The following is a 20,963-nucleotide window of genomic DNA, read 5'->3' on the forward strand; positions in this document are numbered from 1 at the left end:
CTTTTCAAGTATTCATCAGCATCTTCTCTGATCTTGGGTTGGAATAAATAAAAGGGCAAATTATGTTTTCTACAGCTCCTCGGGGAGACTTGAGTCTTCACTATAAAACAGTTATTGTTTGGCTCAAGAATCAATCACCTCAGCCCTGGCAAGTTTCATTGGAACTCAACACTAACTCTCTGCTGGTCAGAGTCTCAGTTCAGGTCTTAAAAGGTGCAATAAGCAGTTTCCCAGGGGTGGATGCCTCCTTGATATCGGGGTCAGGAGTCAGAGGAAGAACTTGTAAACTTCCTTTCCATCCCTCCCTCTCCCACTCCCCTTCCTGGGCAGATTACCTAGAGTTGAGGCCTGGTGGCAGATGATTCCGGGCTCCCTTCCTGCTAACCCCACACTACCCCCAGGACTCTCTCTATCCCTTAGAAAGTAAGCTGTTTTATTGCTGTCTCTCATTTTATGGGGACTTTTATATTGGGCTTTTATGTGTGATTCTAGCATACTGGCACTCCTGGTGTTATGGAGTGAAGTCCAGTTTAGGGGCCATCAGCAGACTCAGATCGCCAGGTATAACCACACAACTGGATCGACGAGTCTGTTCTGATCTATGGAACTGGATGTAACTGCATAAAGCACCAGGAACCTGATCCAAGACTCCAATCGCCTGCAATCTGACTTAAAAACCCAAAACAGAAGTCACTTTAGAAATCGACATCCTTAAATTGAGTCAATGGCCTTGCAGGACTCACACAATAATCAAATATTGATTTCATTGTTAAGCATTGCATGCATCCTGCAAGACCTGTAAGGAGATTGTTGAGCTGTTCATCTTTATCTGCCAAATCCAAAGTGACATTAATGGGACTTTGTAGACAGTACAATGCTCTCAGTGATGCCCATGGTCCCAGCACATGGACAATACTTTAGATGACAGGAGATTGCTTTCTGCAATGTTGAATGGAGGATGGGTTAGGGTTAAGTGCTTAAAAAGATGCAGAGCTTATTATTAAAAGATTAATACAGTAATTGCTGCATTGCACATTAAAGACAAACCAGAACTTCCAGAACAGTAAAAAGGTGCTTTTTCTATTTTTCTCCAAAGATATTGGGGTCATCTTAACCTAACCCAAAGGGTGGAAGATGGCTGAATTCAGATGAGCTGCCAGTTTTACACCCATCCAAACTTACTCCCCATTGGTCAGTCTCAGGTGAACTCTGCACCTCATTCCTCTCATAAACATGGTGTGGGTCTGGGTCCCGGTCTTTTTTCTTTGAATCGTTCATGAGATATGGCAAGGCCAGCATTTATTGCCCATTCCTAATTGCCCTTGAAGAGATGGTGGTGAGCCACCTTCTTGAACTGCTGCAGTCCATATGGTGTAGGTACTCCCACAGTACTGTTAGGGAGGGAGTTCCAGGATTTTGATCCGTGACAATGAAAGAATGATAATATTTTTCCAAAGCATGATGGAATGTGACTTGGAAAGGAACTTGCAGGTGGTGGTGTTCGCATGTGCCTGCTGCCCTTGCCTTTTGATGTGGTAGATGTCACGGGCTTGAAAGATGCTGTTGAAGATGCCTTGGTGAATTGCTGCAGTTCAGCTTGGAGATGGTGTACACTGTTGCGACATTGGTGAGGGCAGTGAATGTTTAAGGTAGTGGATCGGGTAACAATCAAGAGGGCTGCTTTTGTTCTGGATGATGTTGGGCTGCTTGAGTGTTGTTGGAACAGCATGCACCCAGGCAAGTAAAGAGTATTCCAGCACACTGACTTGTGCATTTTTTTTTATGGTGGAAGGACTTTTGAGAGTCAAGTGCTGAGTCACTCACTACAGAATATCAACCTCTGACCTTCTGTTGTAGCCACAGTATTTATGTTTCTGGCCAAATTCTGGTCTGGGGTCTGCGTCTGGGTGTGGAGTTGATCAATAGGATAAAGGATCTCCTCTGGGATTGATCGCCTTAATCTGCTAATGGTTTGGGGCCTTTTTGCAAGTTCACTTTCTTTTTGTTTACTCGCCTCTTGTAGACATTTATTGATGAGGTACAACCCTAGTCTGAAGTCACAATCCAACCCATTGTCTCGTCTGTGTCTTGATCCCAATCCATTGTGGGCAAAAGGTGACAAATTGTTCAGATACAGCTCCCAGCAATGTATCACCTGGATCCATTCTCAGTATTATGTAGAGAGGTCCAAAATAAAACAGAAATTGCCAAAGGAGAAAGCTCCTTTAAAAATTAGCAACAAAAAACGTACTTGTGCAGGAAACAGTACCGAAAATAGTCATTAGTGTAATCTTCAGTGGGGAGAGATTCCTTTGCTTATGATATTTTTACTCAGAGCTAACAAGCATAAGATGACTGCCTGGGGTCAGTGTTTCAAGTGAAATGGCAGAGGGTTTCGTAAAGCCATGACCAAGTGCAGAACTTCTAGCTTCCCGAACTCCAACACACATAGTGAGGATCCAACCACACAATCTGTTTGTACAGTGTGAATTGTGAGGTTTTGGGGGTCTATATGAATTGGGAGGGTTTCAGGGAGGTCTGCATACACCAACTATCAACAAATTCAGCGCCAGTTAATATTCTACAACTACTCAAGCAGTGCTGGTCCTGAACTGGTTGATGTCTTGTGAGTGCAGACAGCGTCTGTATTATTCAGGTCTGTAGAGGAAATCCAATATTATTGAATTTATGTCAATTGGTCCCCTGAGATTGCTTAATGAAGACTCCTCACTCACTGTGCTGTCGTGTGCAGTAACCGTCAAAATAGATTCAATACACAAAGAAGGAACAATCAGCCCGTCACCTGGGATCATGTGAACCGTGGATTTCAGTGTATTCACTTAGGGCATGTTTTGATGTTCTGCTCCCTGAAATAAATAACTGGATAATTATACAGGCCACAAATCAGGAGACTGACCATCAACCGTGAATTTGCTGAAGGTTCTTTCATTGTATCGGGTCAGTGCATGGTTAGATACAGAGTAAAGCTCCCTTTACACAATCCCATCAAACACTCCCAGGACAGGTACAGCACACAATTGGCTGGAGAGTTTGGAGCACTTCCTGTGTGCAATCAGCTGAAGCAGCTGCACCCGTGGGAGCAGCAGCTGGAGAGCAGAGAGGTCAGAGCTGAGAGGAGATAGGTGAGAACTGAGAGGAGATAGGTGAGAACTGAGAGGAGATAGGTGAGAACTGAGAGGAGATAGGTGAGAACTGAGAGGAGATAGGTGAGAACTGAGAGCGACAAATCAAGTGTGGAACTGATTCTATCTATTGGAGTAAAAGACCTGCGAGTTATTTTGGAGAGGTGGGTGTTGGAGCACTGGTGAACTGTTTTGCTTGGACTGTTAGGGGAGGGAGGAGATGCCGGAAGATCAAAGGGTGGGGCTCAAACATTCTATCAGGGTCCCCTGTATTTGCTTTTGTGTTTTCCTCCATCTTGCACAAAGGGGGCTCCCTCGCCACCGCAACTGTGTGGCTCGGGATGGCTGGAGCCACCCGGGTGAAGAAACACTTTGTAACAACAGCAGTAGGTGGAAAGAATCGGGCGGCTCTAGCCGACCCGGGCGAAGAACCCTCCCCTGACCAGAAGACTGGACTTTGTATTTTCTACAGTAAGGTGCTCCAACCACCAATTTAACAGAAACATCCTCGCAGCCTTTCTCTCTCTTTCACCACTCAGCTACCTATCCTCTCCTCTTCTTTTCCTTTTCCTTTCCAACCCCCCACCCCCCATCATATCAGTTAAAGTTTTAAAAACAAAACTGTTATTTGCTTTGTTTGTTACGCGTGGGCGTGGCTCTTCGACTTCATGGCAAGCCCCTCTTCGCCGGTGGCGGGGCCTTCTCGCACGTATGCTACTGCGGCTGCTGCAGCTGCACCTGTTGCCCCGTCACCAGTTATGCTGTTAACATCAAAGCATGGGGTCAAGAGCTACATCCACCCCTATATGTCAATAGAGGCATGCATAAAAGCAATGGCTGAGGTTGTCGGCCCCTCAGCCATTGTTGCTGCCTCTAAAATGTACGGGGAGGCCATGTTTTTCCTGAAGACCGAGCAGGCAGTTTTCTTGGCCCTGAGCAAGGGGCTTACCATGGGCGGGACCTTTCTGCCAGTGGACCCCCTGGAGGCCACTGCGCCGTGGGTCACCTTGTCCAATATCCCACCCTTTATTCCTGGTGAGCTCCTCCCCCCACCTGCACCATCTGGGGGAGGTAAAGACAAGGCTTACCCCAGTCCCACTCGGTCTTCAGGAGAACAACCTTCGGTATATACACTCCTTCCGCTGCCAGCTCTTTATGCAGCTGGCACGGGAGGAGGTTACAGAGAGCCAGTTTAATGTGGAGTTTCAGGGGGCAGCCTACAGTGTCTTCTGGACCTCAGACGGTGCCAAGCCTGCAAGGGGGTGGGTCATGTTTGGAAGAGCTGGCCCAACCTCCGGGCCGCCAACCGCACCACGGCTGCCCAGGGTGGCACCGCTGCACCTCCCCCTACTCCCCCGACACCTGCAACAACCACCGCTCAGATGGTTCCGGAGGCTATGGTTTTCACGGCCTCTGGTGGAGAGGGGGAGACCCGTTCAAGTGGAAAGAAGGCATGGCGCAGGTCAAAACACCCAAAGGCGCACACCCTGGACACAACAGGAGAACCTGAGCCTAAGCTTAGCTCTCGGCCCAATCCTGGAGAGCCCACCTGCCCCGTGGCTGAGCTCGGGCCTAAGGGATCTGGGCAGCGGGGTGCGGAGGTAGAAGCAGAGGCCTCGACTGAGATGGAGGTCTCTGAGCCTACGTACCCCTCCCAGAATAAGAGGAGAAGGTGCCCCTCCTCTGAAGAAGGCCCTGAACTATAGGCCCATCTCTGAGTGCGGGTCCTTGGGCTCTCCTTGCCACCAGCACCATGAGTACCTTGAGCCCAGGGCAGGAACCCTCCATCCCTTGAAACGGAGGGGGTGGAGATGCCCCTATAATCTTGGTAACTCCCAAGTTGGGGGGCCCGCCCATGGGGGAGTTTGTGGACCCACCAGAAGAAAATATTCCACCTGCCACTGTGTCGGGTGTCCTGGATGGGGACGAGTCCTGTGAGGGTCAACCCTCCCAGCAGCCTGATGCTGCTGCCCAGGATGTACCCGACCCTGAGGCCAATTTGTGTTCTTCCCTGTCTGCTGGGCCTGTGGGTGCTGGCAGGGCGGGAGATAGCCTCCTCTCTCCACCTCCAGTCCTGGCTCCGGCTGGATTTCCCGAGACGGCAACTCCCATCTCCCCTGGGCCACTCATTGGCCTGGGGACGGAGGTGGAGGGGGGTCCTGAACCGCTGGCGCCCATGGGCTCCAGTTCCATTCAAGAGCCCAGAGAGGACTCCTCCGCCATCGATCCTGGGGGTGAGATCGTGATAGGGGTCCGCCCCACAGTGTGTGGTGGGTGTGTTGGCTGCTGACGGTGATGACCTGTAGGAGGATGGGGACTTGATGTGGGGCACAGAGGATGATCTAGAATCCATCACGAGTGAGGCGGTGGACTCCCTCGTGCCTCCCACCGAGTCTCCTCTCATCCCCACGGCGGAACTCTGGGACTTCCTCGCGGCATGCAGCGATTGTCGCAATAAAGTTACGCTGGCCCTCGGCCGGTGGTTGAATCTGGTGCAAATTATCCAGTCGGTCCGCGCTGCTGTCAAGAAGGTGGGGAAGGGCACGGGCGTGAAACTGGTTGAGAGGTGCCAGTTTAAAGTGTTCCTCGATGTTTGCTGGGGGAGTGGAGGGCTAGGTGCACTTCCGCTCCCTCCTCACAGTGAGGTGTTGGTGATGGGTTCCTAAGTACTTTTGACATGAAGATAACCATAGCCAGCTTCAACATCAACAGCAACAGGGGGTCTCTCTTCAGATTTCACAATCTCTCAGTCCTCAGGGAAGGGAGATATGCGGTGAGCTTTCTGCAGGAAATCCACATCGGTCTGGGAGACGAAGCCACCTGGCTCCTGGAGTGGCAGGGTGGGGTCTACATGAGTCACCTCGCCCCTATTTCTAGTGGGGTGGCTATCTTGTTGGACCCGACTTTTCAGTCGGAGATTTTGGGGGCCAAGGAGCTTGTGCCCGGCTGCTTGCTCCACTTTGCCGTTTGCCTGGGTAGCGTGCCGCACCACTTTGTACGCACCCAGGCCTGGTGCGCTGCAAGTGCGCTTCTTTGAAGAAGTGTCCGCTCTTTTGAGCTCTATCGACAGCGGCGAGTGCATCATCCTCGGGGGGGGGGGATTTTAACAGTATCCTCGAGGTGAGTATCCTTGGCCTCAGTGCGGCCAAGCGTTGATGGAGATGTTGAGGGAACTGATCAGCTCCCTCAACTTGGTGGACGTCTGGCAGAATCTCCATCTCGACTCCAGCGCCTTCACATGGAGGTCTGGAAGAGGAGAGTCCCGAATCGACCGCCTCTACATTTCGCAGGCGTACGTCTCCCGCGTCTCGGCAGCCCCCATCTAGCTGGTGCTGTGCTCGGACCACCACCTGGTGTGAACGGAGTTCACTCTGCACTGCACTCGGGCAGGGTCCGCGTACTGGCACTTTAACAACCGGTTGCTGGAGGACAAGCGATTCCTGGACTTGTTCCGTCGATTCTGGGCCGACTGTAGAAGGAAGCGGGAGGCTTCCCCTCCTTGAGGCTAGGGTAGGATATGGGCAAGACTCACATCCGTGTCTTCTGTTAGAAGTACGCTGGTGTGCGTCCGTACCCAGGCTGCGACTTTCTATCTTCAGACGCTGCAGAGATACTTGTACGTCGAGCATCCTCCCAGATGGTGTGCGCTGGTGACGTATTTTTTCCGCCAGGGGCACTGCCTCCAAGACGACAGGCAGTTCCCGGAGGAGATCATTAGCTGTGCCTCTCTGAGGGAGTTGCCTGTCTTTACCGAGATCTATTCAGAGTCTGGAACATGGTTGCCTCCAGTCACAGCGCTCCCCCGCCAGCAGAGGAGAGCGCCTTGGCTGTCCGGGTGGCCGGCTCCAAGGACGGACAGATGGGCGGAGGAGCAGTCAAAGCCCCCGGGTCGCCCTCACTGCCGGTGACAAGGGAGCTCGGGAGCGCAAAGCCATTCCAAACAGCACGGAGGGGTTTCCTGTATGGGCTGCTCCTGCGCACCCTCCACTTCCTCTCTCTTGTCAGCCACCCAGACACGCCTTGGTGGTCCATGTCACCATTCAGCAGCGAGGGGAAAGCCCGGTGGAGGGCTCTCTACGCGGGAGTCCTCCCCCTTTACATCGGGGACATGGGGTGGAGGGTGCTGCACAGGGCAGTCCCATATTAGCATGGATAGAGCATTGGCTAGCTAACAGGAAGCAGGGAGTAGGGATAAATGGGATATTTTTGGGTTGGCAGGATGTGATTAATGGAGTGCCACAGGGATCAGTGCCGGGACCTCAACTATTTACAATCTACATCAATGACTTGGATGAATGGACCGAATGTATGGTAGCTAAATTTGTAGCTGACACAAAGATAGGTAGGAATGTAAGTTGTCAAGAGGACATAAAGAGTCGACAAAGGGAAATAGATAGGTTAAGTGAGTGGGCAAAAATTTGACAGATGGACTATAATATGGGAAAATGTGAACTTGTCCACTTGGCAGGAAGAATAGAAAAGTAATACATTATTTAAATGGAGAGAGATTGCAGAACTCTGTGGTACAGATGGATCTGGGTGTCTTGGTACATGAATCACAAAAAGTTAGTTTGCAGGTACAGCAGGTGACAAGGAAGGCAAATGGAATGTTGTCATTTATTGCAAGGGGAATGGAATATAAAAGTAGGGAAGTTTTGCTACAGCTGTACAGGGCCTTTGTGAGACCACATCTGGAGTACTGAGTACAGTTTTGGTCTCCTTACTTAAGAAAGGATAAAATTGCATTAGAAGCAGTTCAGTGAAGGGAAGCTTATGAGGGAAGCTTGAGCAGGTTGGGCCGATACCCATTGGAGTTTAGAAGAATGAGAGGCGATCTTACTGAAACATACAAAATGCTGAGGGGACTTGACAAGGTGTACTTTGGAAGGATGTTTTCACTTATGGGTGAGACTAGAACTAGGGGACACAGTTTAAAAGTAAGGGGTCTCCCATTTAAGAAGGCGATGAGGAGAAATTTTTTCTCCCAGAGGGTAGTTAGTCTCTGGAATTCACTCCCTCAAAGAGCAGTAGAGGCTAGGTCATTGAATATATTCAAGGCTGAGTTAGATTGACTCTTGATAGACAAGAGGGCAGACAGAAAAGTGGAGTTGAGGTCACAATCAGATCAGCCATGATCTTATGAAATGGCGGCGGAGGCTCGAGGGTCTGAATGGCCTACTGCTGCTCCTAATTCAGAAACTTGTGTGTTTGTAGATACAGAGAAAAGCTCTCTCGACAATGTCCCTTTCAACATTCCCAGGGCAGATACAGCAAGTGTTAGAGGAAAGCTTCCTCTACACTGCCCCTTCAAAAATTCTCGGGGCAGGTACATCATGGTTTAGATACAGAGTAAAGCTCCTTCTACATTGTGCCATCAAACACTTGCAGGGCACAAACTAATAGTGCCTAATCTATTACACCAAATAATCTGACCTTTATTCACCCATGATGGCTTTGTCACTGCTGAGTTGTGGAATAAACCGGACATTATCCAGTCCCTTGTGTGTGTCCTCTGTAAAAACAAGAAGAAATATCGAGTTGAGAAGCCTGGCAACTCTATTAAATTTTAATAGCTTATGCCTTGATTATAATAGCAGTGGATAGGGAATGACAGGAAGGCATTGACACTTATATTACTGATATTGCACTGTGTGATTTCCAAATTTCCAAGTGCCTTTTGCCCCTGCAGAGTCTGGTTGGACAAGGGTTAAGAACATTCTGCTGAAGGGCTCTGGGAACCTTTCATTTACTTGCTTTCCCACTCACTAAATATTTCATTGGGTATTTCGCCACCAGGCAGCTAAATTCCAATAGTTGAAAGAGCAGGACTCCGTCCCACTTCAAAGCTGATTGGAAAGCACTAACTGGAGGCAGCCTGGAGGGATTGAAGTTAGTAGATTCTGGTTTAATCTCACCAATATTAAATCTCATGATATTACATTTATAATGAGGCAACATAATTCATCTCATAAAGAAGAGACAGAATCCTTTGCTGGCATTCTTTATAATTTTCCTAATTTCATTTAATGCACATTTTTTGAGACAAGATAGAGAGCTTTGGGGAAAACAAAGAGCAGTTCAGACAGAGGTGCCATATTGCAAACTCAAGCAGAAGTCCTGATCTTTACAAAGCCTCTGATGGACCAATGTTAATGGTGATTTCGTTTGTTTATCCTTTTCCAGTCTTGTCTAATACTGTTAAAATGTCATTTTATAACACACTAGATTCAAGGTAACTATTTATATTTGATATGTCAGCTGCTCTGGGATGGCTCAATGCTGGGGAGAGACTGCAGGGTCATGGACTCCGCCCTTCACCTGAACAGAGTTAGCTGATTCCAGTCAGGGTAGGGGTATGTGATAGGATAGTCAAACACAGTTCCTGTTAGTGCTCATTATCCTGTGATCCCTGCTGGAGTTTGGGCCTGTGCAGCCTCCACTTGTGGCTTGGGATGAATTCACCCAGAGACACCCACTGCCTAGGTTCGTATGTGATGAATAATAGAATGGTTTCAGCACAGAAGGAGGCAATTCAACCTGTTGTGTTTGTGATGGGTCTCTGTGAGAGCGATGCACCTAATCCCAGTCCCTTGTCTTTTTCCCATAGCCCTGCATATTTTTCCTCTTCAGATAATTATTCAATTCTCTTTTGAAGGCTTCGGTAACCACTCGCTGTTAAAAATGTTTTTCCTCGTGCCGCCCTTGCTTCTTTTGCCAATCACCTTAAATCGGTGTCTTCTGGTTCTGGATTCTTCCACCAATGGGAACAGTTGCTCCCTGTCTACTCTCAGGACCCCTCATGATTTTGAACATCTCTATCAAATTTCCTCTGCTCCAAGGAGAACAGCCGCAGCTTCTCTCCTATCCACGTAACTGAAGTTCCTCATCCCAGGAACCACTCTCGTTTATCTTTTCTGCACCCTCTCTAATGCCTTTATATCCTTCCTAAAGTGTACTGCCCAGAACTGGACACAATACTCCAGTTGAAACTGAACCAGTGTTTCATACAGGTTTATCATAACTTCCTTGTTCTTGTACTCTGTGGCCCTATTTATAAAGCCCAGGATCCCATATGCTATATTAACTGCTTCTCAACCTGCCCAACAACCATCAATGATTTGTCACATATTCCTACCAAAATGAATCACTTCACACTTCATTGCATTAAATTTCATCTGCCATATGTCTGCCCATTTCACCAGCCTCTCTATGCCTTTTCGAAGTTTATCACTATCCTCCTCACAATTAACAATACTTCCAAGTTCTGTGTCATCTGCAAATTTTGAAATTGTGCCCTTAACACCCAAGTCTAGATCATTAATATATATCAAGAAAAGCAGGGGTCCGAACACGGACTCCTTAGGAACCCCACTATAAACCTTCCTAAAGTCCAAAAAACAACCATTCACCACTACTCTTTGTTTCCTGTCACTCAGCCAATTTTGTATTCATGCTGCTACTGTCCCGTTTATTCCATGGGCTTTAACTTTGCTGACAAGCCTGTTTGTGGCACTTTATCAAATGCCTTTTGGAAGTCTATGACCACCTCCACCCATTGTCTCTCGAGATAAGGAGGCCAAAGAAGAATGTACACCACATCAATCACATTACCCTCATCAAAAAACTCAAGCAAATTAGTCAAACATGTCTTGCCATGAATAAATTTGTGCTGGCTTTCCTTCACCAAAACAAATTTATCCAAGTGGCTATTAATTTTGTCCCGAATTATAGTTTCTAAAAGCTTTCCCACCACCGAGGTTAAACAAATTGGCTTATAGTTGCTGGGCTTATCCCTACACCTTTTTTGAACAAGGGCGAAACATTTGCAATTCTCCAGTCTGCTGGCACCGCTCCTGTATCTAAGGAGGATTGGAAGATTATGCCCATGCCTCCGCAATTTCCGCCTTTACTTCCCTAAGTATCCTTGGATGCTTCTCATCCGAACCTGGTGACTTATCAACTTAAAGTATAGCCAGCCTATGCAATACCTCCTCTTTATCAATGTTTAGTCCATCCAGTGTCTCAACTATCTCCTCCTTCACATGACTTTTTTATTCATTCATGGGATGTGGGCGTCACTGGCCAGGCCAGCATTTATTGCCCATCCCTAATTCCTCTTGAGAAGGTGCTGGTGAGCTGCCTTCTTGAACCGCTGCAGTCCATGTGGAGTAGGTACACCTACAGCGCTGTTAGGAAAGGAGTTCTAGGATTTTGTCCCAGTGACATTGGAGGAACGCCGATATAGTTCCAAGTCAGGATGGTGTTGCTTGGAGGGGAACTTGCAGGTGATGGTGTTCCCATGCATCTGCTGCCCTTGTCCTTCTAAGTAGTAATGGTTGCGGATTTGGAAGGTGCTCTCAAAGGCGCCTTGGTGCATTGCTGCAGTTCATCTTCTATATGGTACGCACTGCTGCCACTATGCGTCAGTGGTGGAGGGAGTGAATGGCACCCCATTCACAAACAATCAAGCCGGCTGCTTTGTCCTGGATGGTGTCGAGCTTCTTGAGTGTTGTTGGAGCTGCACCCATCCAGGCAAGTGGAGAGTATTCCATCACACTCCTGACTTGTGCCTTGTAGATGGTGGACAGGCTTTGGGGACTCAGAGGTGTGTGTTAGAGGATTCCTAGCCTCTGACCTGCTCGTAGCGATGGTATTTATATGGCAACTCTAGTTCAATTACTGATCAATGGTAATCCCCAGGATGTTGATAGTGGGGGATTCAGTGAACATAATGCCATTGAATGTCATGAGGAGATGATTAGATTCTCTCTTGTTGAAGATAGTCATTGCCTGGTACTTGTGTGGCGCAAATGTTACTTGCCACTTATCAGCCTAAGCCTGGATATCGTCCAGGTCTTGCTGTATTTTTACATGGACTGCTTCAGTATCTGAGGAGTCATGAATGGTGCTGAAAATTGTGCAATCAACCTTTGAACATTCCCACTTCTGACCTTGTGATTGAAGGAAGGTCATTGATGAAGCAGTTGAAGAAGGTTGGGCCTAGGACACTACGCTGAGGAACTCCTGCAGTGATGTCCTGGAGCTGAGATGATTGACTTCCAACAACCACAACCATCTTCCTTTGCGCTAGGTATGACTCCAACCAGTGGAGAGTTTTCCCCCTGATTCCCATTGACCTCAGTTTTGCTAGGGCTCCTAGATGCCATACTCGGTCAAATGCTGCCTTGATGTCAAGGGCAGTCACTCTCGCCTCACCTCTTGAGTTCAGCTCTTTTGTCCATGTTTGAACCAAGGCTGTAATGGGGTGAGGATCTGAGCGCCCCTGGGATGGATCACCAACTTTTGGCTGAAGATTGTTGCAAGTGCTTCAGCATGATCTTACGCATTGATGTGCTGGGCTCCCCCATCATTGAGGACGGGGATATTTGTGGAGCCACCTCCTCCAGTTAGTTGTTTAATTGTTCACCAGCATTCACGACTGGGTGTGGCAGGACTACAGAGCTTAGATCTGATCCGTTGGTTGTGGGATCACTTAGCTCTACCGCATGCTGTTTATGCTGTTTGGTACGCAACTAGTCCTGGGTTGTAGCTTCACCAGGTTGACACCTCATTTTGAGGTATGCCTGGTGATGCTCCTGGCATGCCCTCCTGCACACTTCATTGAACCAGGGTTGATCCCCTGGCTTGATGGTAATGGTAGAGTGGGGTATTTGCCAGGCCATGAGGTTACAGATTGTGGTTGAGTACAATTCTGCTGCTGATGGCCCACAGCGCCTCATGGATACCCTGTTTTGCATTGCTAGATCTGTTCGAAATCCATCCCATTTAGCACGGTGGTTGTGCCACACAACACAATGGAGGTTATCCTCAATGTGAAGATGGGACTTTGTTTCCACAAGGACTGTGCGGTGATCACTCCTACCAATACTGTCATGGGCAGATGCATCTGCGGCAGGCGGATTAGTGAGGATGAGGTCAAGTATATTTTTCCCTCTTGTTGGTTCCCTCACCACCTGCCATAGACCCAGTCTAGCAGCTATGTCCTTTAGGACTTGGCCAGCTCGGTCAGTAATGGTGCTACCAAGCCACTCTTGGTGATGGACATTGAAGCCCCCCCCCAGAGTAAATCCTGTGCCCTTGCCACACTCAGTGCTTCCACCAAGTAGTGTTCAACATGGAGGAGTACTAATTCATCAGCTGGGGGGCAGTGGGGTGGTGGTAGGTGGCAATCAGCAGGAGGTTTCCTTGCCCATGTTTGACCTGTGCCATGAGACTTCATGGGGTTCGAAGTCGATGTTGAGGACTCCCAGGGCAATTCTCTGCTGGGTCTGTCTTGCCGGTGGGACAGACATACTCAGGGATGGTGATGGCAGTGTCTGGTACATTATCTGTAAGATATGATTCTGTGAGTATGACTATGTCAGGCTGCTGCTTGACTAGTCTGTGGGACTGCTCTCCCATCTTTGGCATAAGCCTCCAGATGTTAGTATGGAGGACTTTGCAGAATCGACAGGGTTGAGTTTGCCGTTGTCGGTGCCCAGGTCAATGCCTGGTGGTCCATCCGGTTTCATTCCTTATTGAATTTGTAGCAGTTTCATATATCTAAGTGGCTTGCTAGGTCATTTTAGAGGGCATTTAAGAGTCAACCACATTGCTGTGATTCTGGAGTCATATGTAGGCCAGACCAGGTAAGGACAGCAGATTTCCTTTCTTAAAGGACATTAGTGAACCAGATGGGGTTTTATGACAATTGACAATGGTTTCATGACAATCGTTAGACTCGCTTTTAATTCCAGATTTTCTTCCATACTGCTTGGGCGGTATTTTCTTCCTTGGTAAAGACAGATGCAAAGTATTCATTTAGTAGCTCAGCCATGCCCCCCGTCTCCATGCATAAATCCCCGTTTAGGTCCATAATTGGTCCCACTCCTCCTTTTACCACCCTTCTAATATTTATATACCTTTGGAAGATTTTTAGATTACCTTTTATGTTAGCTACGAGTCTCTTCTCATACTCTCTCTTTGCTTCTCTTATTTATTTTTCACTTCTCCTCTGAACCTTCTATATTTAGCTTGGTTCTCAATTGTGCCATCCACCTGATTCCGTCATATGCACTATGCAACCTTTTTCTGATTTACCTTACTCTCTATCTCTTTCATCATCTAGGGAGATCTGGATCTGTTTGCCCTACCTTTCCCCCTCTTGGGAATGTACCTTGACTGTACCAAACTATCTCCTCTTTAGAGTCAGTCCATTGTTCAGTTATTGTTTTGCTTGCTAATCTTTGATTCCAATTTACTTGGGCCAGATCTGTTCCCACCCCATTGAAGTTGGTCCTCTCCCAATTAATTATGTTTACTCTGGACTTCTCTTTGTCCTTTTCCATAGCTAACTTAAAAGTTATGATACTATGATCACAGTCCCCTAAATGTTCTCCTACTGCCACTTGATTTTCCTGACCCACCTCATTCCCCCAGAACCAATCCAGCAATACCTCCTTCCTTGTTAGGCTGGAAACATATTGATGTAGAAAATTCTCTTGAACTCTAGAAACCTTTGCTCCTCTCTGCCCTTTACATTACTATCCCAGTCTATATTAGGATAATTAAATACCCCCATTATAATTAATCTATAATTCTTGCACCTCTGTGTAATTTTCTTGCAAATTTGTTCCTCTATATCTTTCTCATGGGTTGGTGGCCTATAGAATACACCCAGCAATGTAATGGTACCTCTACTGTTTCTTAGCTCTAATCAAATAGATTCTGTCCTTGACCCCTCCAGGTCATTCTCTTCAGCACTGTAATGTTCTAATCAATAGATTAATGTAATCACAATACAGGTACCCATCCTCCTTTCCTTCCTTCCCTATCTTTCCTGAACACACATCCAGGAATATTTAGCACTCAGTCCTGCCCCTTTATCGCCAGGTCTCTGTTTTTGCCACAGCATCATAATTCCATGTGGCATCTGCACCTGCAGCTCACCAACCTTATTTACCACACTCTGCACATTTATATAGATGCACGGTAAACCTAATTTAGATCTTATTACATTTCCTCTTACACTGACGCCACCTAATGCATTATTATTTCTTACTTTAGTGCTATCTGTCTGTCCCAGTATTCTGTGCACCTTAGTTTTCCTCTCTAATATTACCTCTTGGTTCCCATATCCCTGCTACATTAGTTTAAACCCTCCCCAGTAACAGTAGCATTTCACTCCCCGAGGACATTGGTCCCCGCTTTATTCAGGTGCAACCCATCCTGCCTGTGCAGGTCCCATCTCCCCCAGGACCAATCCCAATGTCCCAGGAATCTGAAGCCCTCCCTCCTGCATCATCTCTCCAGCTACGCATTCATCTGCTCTATCCTCCTATTTCTATACTCATTTGCGCGTGGTACTGGGAGTAATCTGGAGATTACTACCTTTGATGTCATGTTTGCTAGTTTCTTTCCTAGTTGCTCCTTAAACTCTGCCTGCAGGACTTCATCCCCTTTTCATTGGTACCAATATGGACCACGACTGCTGGCTGTTCACCCTCTCCCCGAGAGTGCTCGTACCTTCCTGGATTCACTTCTGTGGCTGCAGAAATGCCTGTCTGTTTTCCTAACTATAGAATCCCCTATTACTATTGGTTTTCCAATCTTCCTCATGCTTCCCCCCACCCCCACCCTGTACAGCTGAGCCAGCCATGGTGCCGTGGGCTAGGCTCTGGCTGCACTCCCCAGTGGAACCATCACTCTGATCAGTATTTAGCATGCAATACTGGTTGGTGAGTGAGATGCACTCAGGGGGACTCCTGGACTACTTGCCCAGTCCTTCTTGACTGTCTGGCAGCCACCCATTCCCTGTCTGCCTGCATACCCTTAAACTGCACGGTGATCATATCTATAAATGAAACTCTCAGCCTCATGGATGCATCGCAGTGATGCCAGTGGCTGCTCAACCCCCGAAATCTGGAGCTTGAGCTGCTGCAGCTGATGACAATTCCTGCACATGACATTGTCCAGGAGACGAGGAGCATCCTGGAGTTCCCACACGGAGCAGGATGTGCATTCCATGGGTCAGAGCTGCCCTACCATGCCTCTATTTATTAGACAATTAAACTTACTACTTAAATAAAGAAAAAATCACTAGCTACTCACCAATCAGCATCTTTTCCTGTGCTGGTGTCACTTTATTTTATAGGGAGGTTAACAAGAATGTTTTTACATAACTCTTATTATCTAAAATGTTTAGATCTTAATTTATTGAAAAATCCAGACCTCATTAGTGTACCCATTCCCTATTATTTAATTTTTAACTTTATCCCTGGATCTGATTGATTAATTGAGCACTGATTTTAATTATATGATGTATTATAATAATCTGCTTTAGATTTTAGTTTTTATGCTAATGAATTGATCAAGTCTCATTTTATATTGGATTAATTTAGGTTTAATTAAAAGCTTACTGACCCCAGTGTGCTTTCTTTCCCCACACTCTCTTTCTCTGTTGATTGTGATGTCACTCTATTGTCACTTTTTGATTTTTTTTTTCCTTTTTCCTGCGTTTATCTCCAAATCCTTGCTCTGCTCCTGCTCCTTTATCTCCGGTCTCTGATCTCTTGGAATGCTTTTTGAATGAACACTTGGACAAGTTGCCTGATTAATATTGGACTGCGTGCAGTGTAACATACAGCTTACTGAGCTCAGGCTACTACTCAATGCAAATCTTCTAAGGTGAGAGCTGTAGCTCAATGGGTAGCACTCTCACCTCTGAGTGAGAAGGTTGTGTGTTTAAATCCCACTCCTGATTCATGAGCATGGAATATAGGCTGATGCTCGGAGTGTTGTCCTGTTGGAGGTGATGTCTTTCAGATGGGCTGTGAAACTGAGGTCCTATCTGCTCTCTCAGGTGAATATGAAAGATCCTATGATGCTTTAAATTAGAGCAGGAAAGTTCTCCCTGATATCCTGGCCAATTCTTACTCCTTAACCAACATTGTTAAACAGATGACCTGGTCATTTATCCCAGCCCTGTTTAAGGGATCTTGCTGTACTCAAATTGGCTGGTGGATATCCTACATTTGAATGGTCATGAAAGGCAACTATATCTTTGACAGCCAGAGTGTGAGGCTTATCAGGATTGAACAGAAAGGGGTGAGAGAGGTTCATTACCAAGATTGGAGTTGGAGGAGGAAAGTGACTGTCAGCCTCACCCCCAGAATGGGTCAAAATCCTGGAACTCCCTCTGTAACAGCACTGTGCGTATCTTTGGCCTCCTTGTCTCGAGAGACAATGGGTAAGCGCCTGGAGGTGGTCAGTAGTTTGTGAAGCAGCGCTTGGAGTGGCTATAAAGGCCAATTCTAGAGAGGCAGACTCTTCCACAGGTGCTGCAGATAAAATTTGTTTGTCGAGGCTGTTACATAGTTGGCTCTCTCCTTGTGCTTCTGTCTTTTTCCCTGCCAACTGCTAAGTCTCTTCGACTCGCCACACTTTAGCCCCGCCTTAATGGCTGTCCTCCAGCTCTGGCGATCACTGACAACTGACTCCCACAACTTGTGATCAATGTCACAGGACTTCATGTCGCGTTTGCAGACGTCTTTAAAGTGGAGACATGGATGGCCAGTGGGTCTGATACCAGTGTGTATACCAATGGCTAAAGAAGGCAGCTCACCACCACCTTCCCAATGCTGGCCTTGCCAGTGACACCCACATTCCATGAATGAATAAAAAATAAGGCCCTGCACAAGGAAAATAATAGACAGATGCAGGGTGATTGCAGTAACTCTGAACTTAAACTGCAACACTCATGAACCAGATGCAGCACAGTTGAGTTACCTCAGGAATATGAGGTGCATTAACCCATCATTCCACCTACCTATAGCACAAAAAGACAGAGTCATGCTCCGATTAATAATGTATAAAAGGGTGGAATGATGTTTGAGAAGCTATCTCGCACAGGAAATAGAAAAGATCCAAAACCACAGACTGCACTGAGAGTTTAAAATCACCGATGGAGGAGATATTCTGATGTAGCTGACTCTTAGCCTCACTGAACACATTAGGCTCTGAGCCAGATTGTGTGGGAAGCTGCTGCAGGCTTCTACAAATAGCAGCAACAAAAATATATAGAGTCTTTAAACCAAACATTACATTTATCTTCCTTTCAAAAACTGAACCTTATAGATCAGGACGGGTGTCTGCTCTGAGGCAGTCTAGCCTCAGCATCCCTGAGAGGAAAATTCAGTGACCCCGGTTGGAAAGTGTTTTCTTTAATTCATTCCGGGGATGCGGGTGTCGCTGGCAAGTTGCCATTTATTGCCCATCTCCCATTGCTCTTGAGAAGGTAGTGGTGATCTGCCTTCTTAAACCTCCTTAAACTACAGTCATGTGCTGAAGGTACTCCTTCAATGCTGTTTAGTGGTTTGGTACAACTGCATAACTAGCTAGGCCACTTCAGAGTACAGATAAGAGTCAACCACGTTGGTGAGCGACTGAAGTCATGTATAGGCCAGACCAGGTTAGGATGGCAGGTTTCATTCCCTAAAGGACACTAGAGACCCAGATGGGTTTTTACTGTAATCCGACAGCTTCACGATCACTTTTACTGAGAGCAGCTCCTTACTTCCAGATTAAATATAACTGAATTTGAATCAAGAAACATAACCATCACACAACTGTACCCCAACTGTGTGCAGGGATCTGATGAGGACAGAAATGGGATGGCAGGTGATGCCCCTCCATGGCTAGACACCCTGGAGACACTGTCTGGACCTGTGTGCAGACCTCTTGCTTGGGTGAGGTGCCAATGGGCAGGTATTGTCTGTAAAGGCTAGCTCCTGTGTTAGAGTGTTTTATTACTGAGACTGCACTCGAACCTTAATCACATTGATCATGCCTGAAGTTCATTCATTTAGTATTATCTGTCTGATACACTCCAACGTAAATATATAATTTAATGTCAAGAAAATTTTCATGTACAGCTGACACTAAGATGCACACAGGCTGTACAGTATCAGGTGGTTCATCAGGGGTTCCGATGAAGGGTCACTGACCCAAAACGTTAACTCTGCTTCTCTTTCCACAGATGCTGCCAGACCTGCTGAGTGGTTCCAGCATTTCTTGTTTTTATTTCAGTATCAGGTGGGATTGAATCATTCCCTTTCACCTGCTGTGTGCTGTACATGTACAGGAGCTGACACTGAGACACACACAGGCTGTACAGTAGCAGACGGAAGTGATTTACCAGCTTTTGTAGACTCAGAGTCAGTCTGCACGATGATGTGTCTGTCTGTCAGCTATGTAGAGGTGCCTGACCTGAGATTGACAGTGAGTATCGGGTCAGGTGCACAGTATAATTAAGGAGCATGGTGGTGTTCTGTAGGTGTCAGCATTGACATCTGGTGCAGTTGGATTGTTGAAGTCAGTGGCTCTCACTGTGCTGAACATTGATAAACTAACGGCTCTTTTTTAAAACCTATTCTCTTGCCTTTTATATCTGTGTTTCAGCAGTGATCAGAATACCTGCTTGAACTGGACACAGGTTGGCCACTGATAGATTGGTCAGTACTGCGACCATTTTATGCACTTGGGTTTCTACTCCATTATATTGCTCCACTGTTATCACCAGCTTTCATCAGGGTGCTCCTTGGCCTCACCCCTCCCCATCTCTGTCTCATTCGCCAGCCGTACAACCCTCCGAGATCTCTGCATTGCTCCAAACGTGGCCTCTTGCACATGCCCACTTTTAATCTCTCCATCATTGGCAGCCATGCCTTCAGCTGCCTAGGCCCTAGTCACTGGAATTCCCTCCCTAAACTGCTCCATCTCTCTCTCCTCTTTTAAGACCCTTCTTAAATCCTGCCTCTTTGACCAAATTTTTCACCTGTTTTAATAGCTCCTCTGTGGCTTGGTGTCAAATGCTCCATGATAATGCTGCTGTGAAGTACCTTGGGGCATTTTACTGTGTTGAGGGGAGGTGGTGGTGTAGTGGTATTGTCACTGGATGGGTAACCCAGAAACCCAGGGTATTGCTGTGGAGACATGGGTTCAAATTCCACCAAGGCGGAAGGTGGAATTTGAATTCAATTAATAAATCTGGAATTAAAAGTTAGTCTAATGATGGCCATGAAACCATTGTCGATTGTTGTATAAACCCATCTGATTCGCTGATGTCCTTTAGGGAAGGAAATCTGCTGTCCTTACTTAGTCTGGCCTACATGTGACTCCAGACCCAAAGCAATGTGGTTAACTCTTAAATGCCCTCTGAAATGGCCTAGCAAGCCACTCAGTTGTATCTAGCCACTACGAAGACAATAAGCAATGAAACAGGACGGACCACCTAGCATTGACCTAGGCACCGACAATGGCAAAACCTGCCCTGTCGACCCTGCAAAATCCTCCTTACTAACACTTGGGGATTGTACCAAAGTTGGGAGAGCTGTCCAACAGACTAGACAAGCAACAGCCTGACATAATCATACCTTACAGACAATATCCCAGACACCGCCATCACCATCCCCGGGTATGTCCTGTCCCACTGGCAGGACAGACCCGGCACAGTGGTATACAGTCTGGAGGGAGTTGCCCTGGGAGTCCTCAACATCGACTCCAGACCCCATGACGTCTCATGGCATCAGACCAAACATGGGCAAGGTAACCTTCTACTGATTACCACCTACCACCCTCCCTCAGCTGATGAATCAGTACTTCTCCATGTTGAACAGCACTTGGAGGAAGCATTGAGGGTGGCAAGGACGCAGAGTGTATTCTGGGTGGGGATCTTCAATATCCATCACCAAGAGTGGCTCAGTAGCACCACTACTGACCGACCTAAAGGGCATAGCTGCTAGACTGGGTATGGGGTAGATG

Source organism: Heterodontus francisci, chromosome 24, assembly GCF_036365525.1.
Source record: "Heterodontus francisci isolate sHetFra1 chromosome 24, sHetFra1.hap1, whole genome shotgun sequence".
NCBI lineage: Eukaryota > Metazoa > Chordata > Chondrichthyes > Heterodontiformes > Heterodontidae > Heterodontus > Heterodontus francisci.